This window comes from Panthera pardus, unplaced genomic scaffold, assembly GCF_024362965.1.
Source record: "Panthera pardus isolate Hobbes unplaced genomic scaffold, ASM2436296v1 HiC_scaffold_15, whole genome shotgun sequence".
Lineage (NCBI taxonomy): Eukaryota > Metazoa > Chordata > Mammalia > Carnivora > Felidae > Panthera > Panthera pardus.
Window position 1 is genome coordinate 67,518,942 of NW_026526710.1, and position 12,531 is coordinate 67,531,472.

At 41.3% G+C, this 12,531-nt stretch overlaps 1 long non-coding RNA gene across 1 annotated transcript in view; it reads right to left on the reverse strand.

Annotated features, from left to right (window-relative positions):
* LOC109275704 (uncharacterized) overlaps positions 1–12,531 on the reverse strand; it is a 402,869-nt gene that overhangs the window by 319,201 nt on the left and 71,137 nt on the right. The window contains exon 2 of the long non-coding RNA XR_002084323.2: positions 9,662–9,851. This is a non-coding gene — a long non-coding RNA (uncharacterized LOC109275704). The remainder of the gene's footprint in view (positions 1–9,661; positions 9,852–12,531) is intronic.

Genomic DNA, 12,531 nt, shown 5'->3' on the forward strand with positions numbered 1-12,531 from the left:
GTCATCATATGCCAGCCCAGACAACAAACATCTGAAGTCTGGGCAGGTATCCAATCTGCGGGACATCCTGAGTCCGAAAACACAAGCCTGTGTTGCAGGCTAGGAGTGGAGTTGATCTGCAGCAGGGGGAGGTTTGGTTTGCTTTGGTTAGGTAATAGAGGTAACACAGAAGAATAATTAGGTGGGGGAGGAGCATGAATGATCTCCTTTGAGAGGCAGCTCGAGAGAAAATCAAAGCAGGAAAAAAATATGCCTAGAGAAACACAGCTGAACTTTAGAAGCACCAAATTCAGGAGTACCTGGGTGGCTCAGTCAGTTGAGCATCTGACTTCAGCTCAGATCATAATCTCACGGTTCTTGGGTTCGAACCCCATGTTGGGCTCTCTGCTGTCAGTGCAGAGCCACTTCAGGTCCTCTGTCTCCCCCTTTCTGTCTCTCCTTCCACCCCCCAAAATAAAGATAAAACCTTAAGAAAAATGTTTAAAGAAGTACCAAATTCACATCACACCAAGATCCTTAGGACCTAAAAGTACCCAATTCTATTTTGTCAAACACACTTCCCTCAGACACATAAATCAGCCTGCTCTCAAGATTAAGTACCCCTCCCTCATGTGCAGCTACACAGCAAAGAGAGCCACAGCCCAACTCCTCTCATCTGGAGGACTACATTTTCACCAAGAAATCCTCATTTTAATTAAACCTCACTTCATAATCTGGAGCCTCCGTGGATTGTGTTTTATTTTGTGTTTTATTTTGCGCACCCCATCATCAAACAGCTGTCACCCAAAGAAATGTCATGGATGCCTAGGACTGGCCTTTACTTAGATTCAGATCACAGAGACCTCGGACAGAACTCTGAAAATGTTAGAGGTTTGACAATTATCATCCTATTGACCTCTTACAAAAATACCATGTGAAGTGAATGGGACTGGTTTTAACTTTCCCATTCTACCCACAAGAAAAGTAAGGCTTAGTTTCGGGGTTAGTGGAAGCCTTAGAAACTCTTAGGAAGATCATTATGGCTGTTTCTAACACACCAAATGTAAAGAGAAAATATGCAGAAAACTCAAGCCAAACGCTAGAGGGGGAAGAAGTTCCCTAGCTGTTCAGGAAGGGTGAAATTGAATACAAGAATGTACACAGCATTGAAATGTAGTTGTTGGGTGAGACTCTTATTTCAGTGAAAAAGCCTGTCAACCCAGGCCCACCATGAATTCCTTTAATGCTGAGGATCCATGTGAACACTTGTAATCAGAATGGGAAAGGACCCAGATAGAGGATTTTCTGCCCCAAGAGGTGACTGAAAAGAACAGGATTTGAGCAGAGTCAAGGCACTGTTAAGAATAAAATCTCAAAATTCTCCAAGGTGGAGCTAAAAGAACGCCCCAGCTCACGGCGGGTCCTGGGATCTGTCAGGATCCAAAAAGTCTGAAATGGTTTCCCAGCCTTCATCATTGATAAATGAGACACCATCCTGGGGCAGGGACAGATGCCTCCTTGTTCTGTCCCATGATACAACACACACCAACCCAAGCCAGGCCTGGGTCCTCACACAGGCCTTTTCTGCACACGCAGACATGGTCAGAGGCAGAGGGCAACAGCAGCTGCAAAACAAGGATGGGGCTGGGAGTCAGGCAGGGGTCCAAGCATGAAGGGGTAGAGAAAGGGCATGCCCTGTTGCTAAGGAGGCAGGAAATTATAAGTCCATGCATGCAGGCACCAAGGCTCTGAGCCCCTGGCACAGGCCCCATTCTCCCATCTCCCTCCACTTCCAAAACACAAATTCAAAGATAAAATTGTTGGAACACCTGGATGGATCAGGTGGTTAAGCATCCTACTTCGGCTCAGGTCATAATCTCACGGTTCATGAGATCAAAGCCCCACATCGGGCTCTCTGCTTTGAGCATGGAGCCTGCTTCAGATCCTCTGTCCCCCTCTCTCTGATCCTCCCCTGCCCACACTCTTTCTCTCTCTCAAAAGTAAATACACATTTTTTAAAAATTGTTAAAAATTTCAAGATGGCACCCTCAGAGCATGAGACCCCAGGTATGGGGCCATTCTGAGCACAGGCCCTGGACAACTGCACTGGGCACACATCCAACTGGGTCTGTCTTGCTGGGCAGGAGGAACTCAGCAGCAACAAGCTGCTAGATGGGTGCCCATGGTGGACTGGGAGTTAGGAGGGAAAAGAGTGAGCTTCAGTCAGATCTCTCACACAGGGGACTTCCCCAGGGAAGTTTGCCTTGAGGGCCCTCAGGAACCAAAGGATGTGCCCCTGAGAGAATGAGCATGTGGATTCTCACCCTCTGACAGAAATGATAGGCAGATAGCGGAGACGGCACCAGAAGCCATAGACAAGGGAAGGAAGCTTGCTGCCTCCAGTATGGAATTGCTCACGGAATGGAACAGTAATTGCAAACACCTGATGAGGACAGCCAATTCCGTACCAGCACTCCTACAAAAAGATGGCACTTTGCCTTCCAGCACCTCAACACCCAGACACCAGAGGAAAAACACAGTGAGAAAGCAGACCACATTTCCTATAAACACTCCGAGGGTCCAGACGGAAAGCCAGTTTGAGGAAGGTGGGGAAAAGTGGAGAAGTCCTAAAATTAATGTGTGAATAAGCTTTCCAAAAGAATAGGAAAAGTTTTTTTTTAATTTTTAATTAAAAAAAAAAAGATTTTAAGAACTGGACTGAGACTATATTAATTCCAAAGGTGACTGTAAAATAGGGAATCTTCCCCAACGGTCTTTAAATGTGTCATCTTCTCAGCAAGAAAGGGAAGCTCTACTGACACAGTCCAATAATAAAGATAAAGTCATTATATGTTTGTATCGGACAAGTCGAAACTGCTCAGTCAAAATGATTACACACAACCTCAGTGATTGTTCCAGAAAATGGAACAGAGATCTCGCCCTTCCTTCCGAGAGTTTTAAAAAAGCGGTTTCCCTGAATACAAATCACTGTTTCTCTCCTTAAGACTTCAGGCCATGCATCCATCATATGACTTCCCAGCCAAATATAGTTGACCTATGTCTCCCAGGATATGAATGTTTAAGCAATTTGCAAATGACTTCCTGTTACCAATTTTTGCAACAACTTTAGAAGTTTCCTAATTATTTGGCTAAATTAATTCTAACGCAAGATGTGCCCTCATTCAGAGTGTGATTTAATTAGATGTCCTCATATGAGGCTCAATAAGATATGTAGATAACAGGTAAACCAACTTTCAGGTACATTGGTTCCTGGAGGATTAGCTGTCTGAACCTTACATCAAGGTTATGCCTTGGCAAGAGCACACTATTTTGACTGCTTGACCGATCAGTTCAGTGAAATAAACGAGGAGTCTGCTTAATATACTGAATGCACCAGTTGTCATGATAAATTGACTGGATAAAGAGTAGTTTCCATTACATGTAAACAACGTGGAAGGCCTTTGACTTTGGGTTTGGGGAAAATGCAAATACTTCAGCCTTTTCTAAAAACCCATCTGGTCCATCTCAAAACCATTTTTGTACTGGCACTGAAACCAGAAGATCAATCTTTCAGAAGCATGGAACCAAGGGTCAGCAAACTACAGACCACTGGTCAAGTTCTGCCCATTTCCTGTTTTTGTAAATAAACTGCTAGAGAAGCACAGTCATTGGTTTCACACTGCAATGGCAAAGTTGGATAGTTGCAACAGAAACCACTAGACGAGAAAACCTGAAATATTTACTATCTGATCCTTCAAAGGAAAAGTTGGCTTCAGCTCAGGTCTGTATCTCCCACAGACTATACCACAGACAGTTGCCACTGAAACTCTCTTTGTTCTCTCCTTCCATTTCAGTTCAGTGTCTGACCCTCTGCCATGATCAAGAGAAGTGTCACTATAGAGCAATGAAGTAGTAGTCATTGGTCTATTATTGCCCTAGAACTGTCCATAGGCTTGCCGTCCATAGGCTTGCTGTTTACTAACTGGAATTTGGGGAAGTCACCTTCATTCTCGGACCCTAGACTATATCTAAGGCTAGACAATATCTAAGGTTCTCTCTAACTTTAATGTAATGAACGTTTTGTGATCCAACAAAGAGTATTCTTTTCATCTGAATAAAATGTCTTTGAACCAGGGGTGGTCACGGGGCTTTTCTGAAAATCCACCTTTTTTGTAATTAGACATTATCAGCTGTTTACAAAGTATGGATCCCGCTCACTCTCCTTCCTAACAGAATCCTTGCATTGCCCCTGTGCTTCCAGAGAAACCAACTGATCAGCACGCCCAGGGACTTTATAAGTCAATCCTGGTAGCACCTTGCCCCTTGCCAGTTACTGATTTAGGTTATGTCACAAATCCCAGCCAATGAGAAACATAAAAGAAGTCAGCTGTGGTGGAGGAAGGAAAGAGGCACTGCAAGCAAAATTTCCCTTAAGTTTAAGGAAGAAAAGAGCCTCTTTTCTCTTTCTAGCCATCGTCGTGACTGAATGTATTGCTAGAACTCCTGCTGCCATCTTGCCATGAGCTTGAGGATGGTGCCCACCCACGGGAAGACAGAGAAGCAGACTTGACTCCGAAGCACATATGAAGACTTTCCTGCCTCTGGTTTTTTCTAATTAAAAGGAAATAAATCTTACTGTGTAGGCATGTTGATTTATTCCCCATCAACTACTGACAAAAGGCAAACGACCTCTGGTGGAATCTGGAGCTAGGTGCAGTTCTGGTGGTGTTGAGGATGACCAGTATGCCCACATGACTCTCCACAACAATAATAACTAAACAGCAAAGTTCTGTCTCCCTAAAAATAAATGTTGCACCTACTGCTCCACGAACACGGCTATCTAAACAATGCCAAATACCTAACACGAACATTTCACCCAAAAATAATTTGGAAGCATTCACGTAATACAACAGAAACAAAAATATTTTTCCAAAAAAAAAAAAACAAAAACAAAAACAATGATTTTTGTCAGTAGCTATTTTAACATGACCAACATATACAATCTGATATTCCCTAAGTCTTAAATAAGTGGTTAACCCTGCATTTTTTTTCTCTCTTTGGTTTAATTTAGATTCAAGTTAGTTAATATATAGTGTAGTACTGGTTTCAGGAGAATTTAGTGATTTATCACTTACATATAACACCCAGTGCTCATCACAAGTGCCCTCCTTAATGCCCATCACTCCTTTTAGCCCATCCACCCCACCCACCTCCCTCCATTAACCCTCAGTTTGATCTCTTTCTTTAAGAGCTTCCCTGTTTTTATCTTATTTTATTTTTCCTTTCCTTCCGCAACTGGTTTGTTTCTTAAATTCCACACACAAATGAAATCATAGGATATTTGTCTTTCTCTAATTGACTTATTTCACTTAACATAATACACTCTAGTTCCATCCACACTGTTGCAAATGGCAAGATTTCATTATTTTTGATCCCTGTAATATTCTATTGTGTGTGTACACACACACACACACACACACACACACACACACACACACACACGACATCTCCTTTATCCACTCATCAGTCAATGGACACTTGAGCTCTTTCCATAATTTGGAAAGCTGTTGTTGATAGCGCTGCTTTAACACTGGGGTGCATGTGCTAAACTCTCAGTACTAAAAAAATCCCAATCCAGTAACACTGTTAAGACTCCAAGCAAAAAAGAAAAGGAGAAAAAAAACTGTCAACATGTGGCTAAAGAACAGTGAAGATCTGGTGACTGTGATGTCAGTTAAGTATGTATGTATGTATGTATGTATGTATGTATGTATGTATGTATGTATTTAGAGAGAGCGAGCATGTACACGCAGGGAGAGGGATGCAGAGGCAGAGGGAGAGAGAGAATCCTAAGCAAGTTCAACGCTCAGCATGGAGCCTGACACGGGGCTGGATCCCATGACGCTGGGATCATGACCAGAGCCAAAATCGAGTCATACCCTTAATTAATTGAGCCCCAAGTTGAACATTTTAGAAACAAAGAATCCCACTGTCTTGGAGGGAGTGTGAGATGGAAACCTGTGCAATCCCTCATTCAGCCATAAGAGATTATCCCATTTCTCCTACTTAGGCACCTCCAAATAAACTAGTTCAGTCTTCCTGAGGCCAAACACACCACAGCTAAACATGACACTTGGGAATGTTTTCTCTTTCTAAATGTCCTAACAGGACTCAGATAAATATCTTCAACCATTCTCTCAGTTGTCCAAGGACAACTCACCATCAGCTTAATTACCATGGAACAGAGGTTCAGTGGGGGAAGACATTACCAGAGAACATGTGCACTTAACCATTCACTGAGTAAGTCCAACCCACAGGATATAATCGTAAAGCAATTTTATGTTTGTCTTTCTCTATCCCTTAAGATGTGCTCCACAAGACTATTATTGCCCTGGATGAAAATGAAAGTTGACTCCATGAATTCTCTGGTTTCTCTTAGGTCATTAAAAAGTTCAACTGCTGGGGCACCTGGGTGGCTCAGTCGGTTAAGCGTCCGACTTCGGCTCAGGTCACGATCTCACGCTCCATGAGTTCAAGCACCGCGTCGGGCTCTGGGCTGATGGCTCAGAGCCTGGAGTCTGCTTCTGATTCTGTGTCTCCCTCTCTCTCGGCCCCTCCCCCGTTCATGCTCTGTCTCTCTCGGTCTCAAAAATAATAAAATAAACATTAAAAAAAATTAAAAAAAAAAAAAGTTCAACTGTTACTTTAAGTGACAAAAGGCAGTTTCAATTTGGTAATTAGAATACTCAACCCTACATCATAATCAAAACATGGTCTTGATACAGTGTTGAAGCTTTTTACCTCCTTTATCTGTGTCTGCTGCAGATAGAAAGTGTGCAGACAATGGGATGTCGTCAGCTGCTTCTTCTTTTTCCAGTCTAGTCTTTCCACTCCCACCTGCAACTTGCTTATGGCAGTTCCCAACCCTCCCTCCCCAAGAGCTATAGTGAGGAGTGGGAGAAGAGGCAAAGGAGCAGAAAGGTTCTAACCTGACCAATACTGTCATGAGCTGATGTCAACACTATCCATGGCTGGATAGCAGGTGCATGTTTTAGATCTCCAAGTGGTCTCCTTAGACTTGAGAGGGGAAAAGTCTCCTTAAGAAAACAGACAAAGCACAACTTGTACCTCTCCATAGGTTTTACTTTGACTTATTCTCCCTAGGAGGTCAAATCAGCAATTCTCCATCAACAACCTCCTCCCAAGGTCATTCTTAAATATTCAATTTCTTCCCTTTTATTATATCTCCTGTGTAAAGTAAGGTCCTTAGGAGTCATGGTTCCTCCACCTCACACCCATTAGGATGGCTACCATCAAGAAACTAGAAAGGGGCACCTGGGTGACGCAGTGCGTTAAGCATCCAACTCTTGATTTTGGCTCAGGTCATGATCTTCTGGTTTGTGAGACTGAGCTTCACGTTAGGCTCTGTGCTTACAGTGTGGAACCTGCTCAGGATTCTCTCTCTCCCTCTCTCTCTCTGCCCCTCCTGTGCTTGCACAGGCACATTCTCTCTCTCTTTCTCTCTCTCTCAAAATAAATAAATAAATGTTAAAAAAAAAAAAGAAACAAACAAACAAACAAACAAACAAACCAAGGGTCCCTGGATGGTTCAGTCAGTTAAGTGTCTGACTTCGACTCAGGTCATGATCTCACAGTTCATGGGTTCAAGCCCCAAGCCCCATCTCAGGCTCTGTGCTAACAGCTCAGAGCCTGAAGCCTGCTTCAGATTCTGTGTCTCCCTCTCTCTCTGCCCCTCCCCACTCACGTTCTGTCTCTCTCTCCGTCAAAAATAAATAAACATTAAAAAAATGTTTTTAAAAAGAAACCGGAAAATAACAAAAGTTGGCAAGGAAGTAAAAAAAAATTGTAATTTGTGCACTGGTGTTGGGAATGCAAACTGGTGACACCATTATGGAGAAAAGTACAGAGGTTCCTCAAAAAATTAAAAGTAGAATTACCTTATGATCTGGCAATTCACCTTTTGGGTGTAAACCCAAAAGAGTCAAAAGCAAGTTCCCAAACACATATTTATACACCCGTATTCATAACGCAGCATTATTCACAATTGTCAAAAAGCGGAAGTAACCTAAATGTCCTTCAATGGCTGAATAGAAAAACAAAATGTGGTATATGCATCTAATGGAGTAATTATTTGGCCTAAAAAAAGAAGGAAATTCTGACACGTACTACAACATAAATTAACATTATGGACAGTATGTGAAATGAAATAAGCGAGTCACAAAAAGATAAATACTATATGATTCCACGTATATGAGGTACCTAAAGTAGACAGATTCATAGAGACAGAAAGAATGGTGGTTGTCAGAGGCTGGAGGGAGGGGAGCATGGGGGGTTACTCTTTGATGGGTATAGAGTTTCAGTTTAAGAAGATGAGAAATTTCTGGAGGTGGACAGTTGCAGAATAGTGCCAATGTACTTAATGCTACTGAATTGTACACTTAAAAATGATTACGAATGGGGCGCCTGGGTGGCTCAGTCGGTTAAGCGGCCAACTTCGGCTCAGGTCATGATCTCGCGGTCCGTGAGTTCGAGCCCCGCGTCGGGCTCTGTGCTGACAGCTCAGAGCCTGGAGCCTGTTTCAGATTCTGTGTCTCCCTCTCTCTGACCCTCCCCCATTCATGCTTTGTCTCTCTCTGTCTCAAAAATAAATAAACGTTAAAAAAAATTAAAAAAAAATGATTACGATGGCCAATTTCATACTCTGTGTATTTTGCCACAACTAAAAGTAAAATTTGAATTTAAACACTAAAAAGTCATGATTCCTTCTGCTACCATCTACTTTGAAAATATACTTCCTACTTTAACCTCAGCTAAAACCTCCATGTTAATATCCTACCATATATTCATCAACTACAAGGTGTATTCTGACTTCATAAATATTAAAATGTGAAAAGTGATTTGTCTTAGAATCAGCAAGATGTGGTATTTGAGATTTTCAGGCAAATCAGCCACAACTCTAGCAACATTACTAAACCTTGGTGGCCAGTTTACTCCTAGCCTATTACCTCATAATTGTTCTAGCAGAGTATAAGACATTTTTCCTTGAATGCATTTTCCAAGCCCCAACTCTCACCAGGCTGATTTTGAAAATTAACTTGTCTCTCTGGAACCACTTCTGAATTAAAATTAATGTTCCAAGTCTCTTTGACCCACACCCAATCGCTCATACACACAAGGAGAGGACTCATGCCTATAGAAGTATTTTCACACTCGGAATTTAAAACAGCATTACCTCAACATTTCCAATTACAGAAAACTTAACCACAAGAAAAAAATAATAATAATTGGATGCTTATCCTAAAACAATATTTGGGGCTGATTTAAAATGACCAAGTCTTATTATTTTTACCCTTGTCCTAAAGTATAATAGGAGGTGCCAACACAACACAAGGAAATCCTTGAGAGGAAAATGGTAAACCATTCATATTATGACTGGGAGAGATTTACAGGTGTAATGGAAAAGCATAAACTCAGCAAGTGCAAGATTAAAACATAGTATATATGAAGTTCACTTAGCATTAAACTCTGAGCTTAACTGCAAACAAATATGTTGAAATTGTTAACTCTACAGAGATTGAAGAGTAATAAGTTAGCAATGACAGGAAAAATACCAGTTTTACATCATACCCATAGCAGAAAAGCACTAATCAATATACATTACCGAATGGTTCATGGTCCACAGTCCTTCACACAGGGAGAGAGTGTAATGGGAAATTAAGAATCGTCTAGTACAGCTTAGCAGTTAAGAAAGTCAGGCTCATTTTCTGAAATTCCCTGGGTTCAAATTTCAGCTCTGCCACTTATTAGCTCCAAACACTTTAATGAGATCCTTAATCCTTCTGTCTCTTCATCTGTAAAATGGAAATAAAAATAGCACCTAATTAATAAAGAAGATGGGGAAATTCAAGGTAATAATGCAGCTAAAATACTAAGCACACTGCCAAGCATACAAGAAGTTCTCAACTAATGTTCTTTCTTTACATAATAAAAAATATATAAACTTTCCCTCAATAGCAGAGGTTTGGAAGAAATGTGTAACTTACTTATCTGAGTTTTTTGACTCATGTTTCACTTGTGCTTGCCTACATAAATATCACCAAAGTAATCTCAAGTTAATGAACAGGTAGCTAGTTAATCTATAGCACTAGTTCCCAAACTATAGTATTCATCAGAATTACCTAGAGCGTGTTAGAAACACAGATTGCTCAGCCCTACTCCCAGAGTTTCTGATTTAGTAGGTCTGGAGTGTGCCTGAGGACTTGCATTTCTAACAAGTTCCCAGGTGATTCTGACTCGGCTAGGCTGAGAACCACTCTTGGAGAGCCGCTGGTCTACACTATCCTACCTCCATGACTACCATGATCTTCCTTTTCAAAGCTTTACTCCTAACACTCTTCCTGATCCCAAGGACTAAACTTGAGTGATTCATTCTAAAGACTGGCTATCACTCTGTTCTGATGGCCGGTTGATAGCATGATACATCACCCACACAGAACTATCCAAAAAAGGTCAGCCACCCTCAGACTCCACTAGATCTGAATCCTGAGTCCAGGGTAGCCAGGCCCCATGGTCCACTAGGAATGGTCCTACTCAATCCTATGCCTATCGTACAGCTTCCCAGAGATATAGAGAACCCTCACGTGCCTGGTAATCAAGGCCACAGAACCCTATCTAATTTCTTTCTGCCTGGGTCCTTCATACCTTATTCCACCTCCAGGATCTGCAGTGTCTGAAGACCTGCATGGGGTTATTCAGTAGATTAACAGAACCTGATTTTCTAGCCTTCTTAGTCAAGTGCCCCTAGCCGTTTTCATTTATGAGAAGGTCACAATGGCACAATGGCATATTTCACATGCACACACACAAAGATGTAATGAATAACACTGTTTATTAAGTGATATGGGGTTGGAGATATGACCTTAAGAGCAATGTGAACTAATTCCCCTCCCCCTGACAGGATAGCTCTCACTCCTTATAATCTAGAGAGCCACATGCATCAGCCAGAAAATCCCTTACCCTAAAATACATACCTGATTACTTTTCTACCACTGCCTTTATATTTTGACTTGTCTTTAAATAAATTCCTTAATAATAGTGAAACCAGAGTAGCAGACCACTTTAACGGTTTACCAGTTCCAACTCAGCATGAGCACAACATTTTTTAAGTGCAGGAAACATTTTAGTAACCTAACACAGTTTTTCTGCAGAAAACTCTATTGGAAACTCCCAATTAGTTTCTCTCAGTGCCTGCATTATAAAACTTCCCAGCACCAGTGTTGGAGGACATCCCCACCCTAGAACTCACTTGGACTTCAGGGGTCTCTATGGTGTCTGACCCAGGAATATCTGACTAGCCCAATATACTTGAGCCCACACCCACATCTTGTGCTCAGATACAACCTTTAGAAGTTTGACACTGAAATCTGTCTGCAGGTGTCTTGAATTTGCCATTTGCCACTGGATTCCATGTCTAGCGTGTGCTTGCCAGGCTCTCATCAGTGTTCCTTCAGCAGCCCATGGATTAAAACTTGGACCCCTCTGTTCAGTAAGTGCTCCAATAATCCCAAGGCAAGGCTGGGTCATTATAAACATGTATATAAAGCTGATGCTACATAATTCCTCCAGGTCATTGGTTTCGTGAAATAGTAGAAGACTGAAATTATCCCACCCTTCTACCCCACCAGCATGGAAAGTTTTTGAAATACAGAAAAAATACCTTCATAATAGATTATATCAATAACTTTCATCATATAAATATTAAATCAGGATACACACATTAAGACACATATTCTAAGAGGTTGTCCTTTCCTCCATGCCACTGAATTTCAGACTCCTGTTTATTTTTCCTAGCAGCCAGTCAATAGATACTGTTTAAAATTGTTGAATCAACAAATAGAGAAGTATACTATTTAGAGCTACAAGAATAGCCAGCAAAAAAATGAAATTGAAACCTATTCAAAGTGATAAGTACTAGGGAATTTGATTTGAGAAATTAAAAATGGAAATGGGTCAGAAAACTTTGCCTTATATTTCATATCTTTCTTTACTGTTCATGTTTCTTACAATATGCACATATTATTTCTATAATTGTAAAAAACAAATATAAAATGAGTAAATAACATCCTCATTAGTAAGGGATTAGCTAAATAAATTAAGCATATGCATGCATGTTGGTTCACAACCATGGGAGCTTCCCAGGTTCAATCTAAAGCTGGCCCCCATACTTGGAGGGCAAAGAGACTGAAGAGATTGGTAAGTGACAGTTTTATTAAGTAAGAAATTTATTTAAAGACTCGTCTTAGGTGGCCATAAGACAAGGAACAGTGGGCATAATACACATTCCAAGGACATAAGAGGGGGTGAGGAGCCTCTGTGCCCAGGTCCAGCTCCCGAGTCAACTGACGGGCATGTGTCCTCTTGATGACCTTCTCCAACAATGCAATGGAACATCATGCAAATACTAAAAAGGATAAAAGAGCATAATATATAGATATAGAAAGATAACCTTGGAATGCCATTAAATTTAAAAAA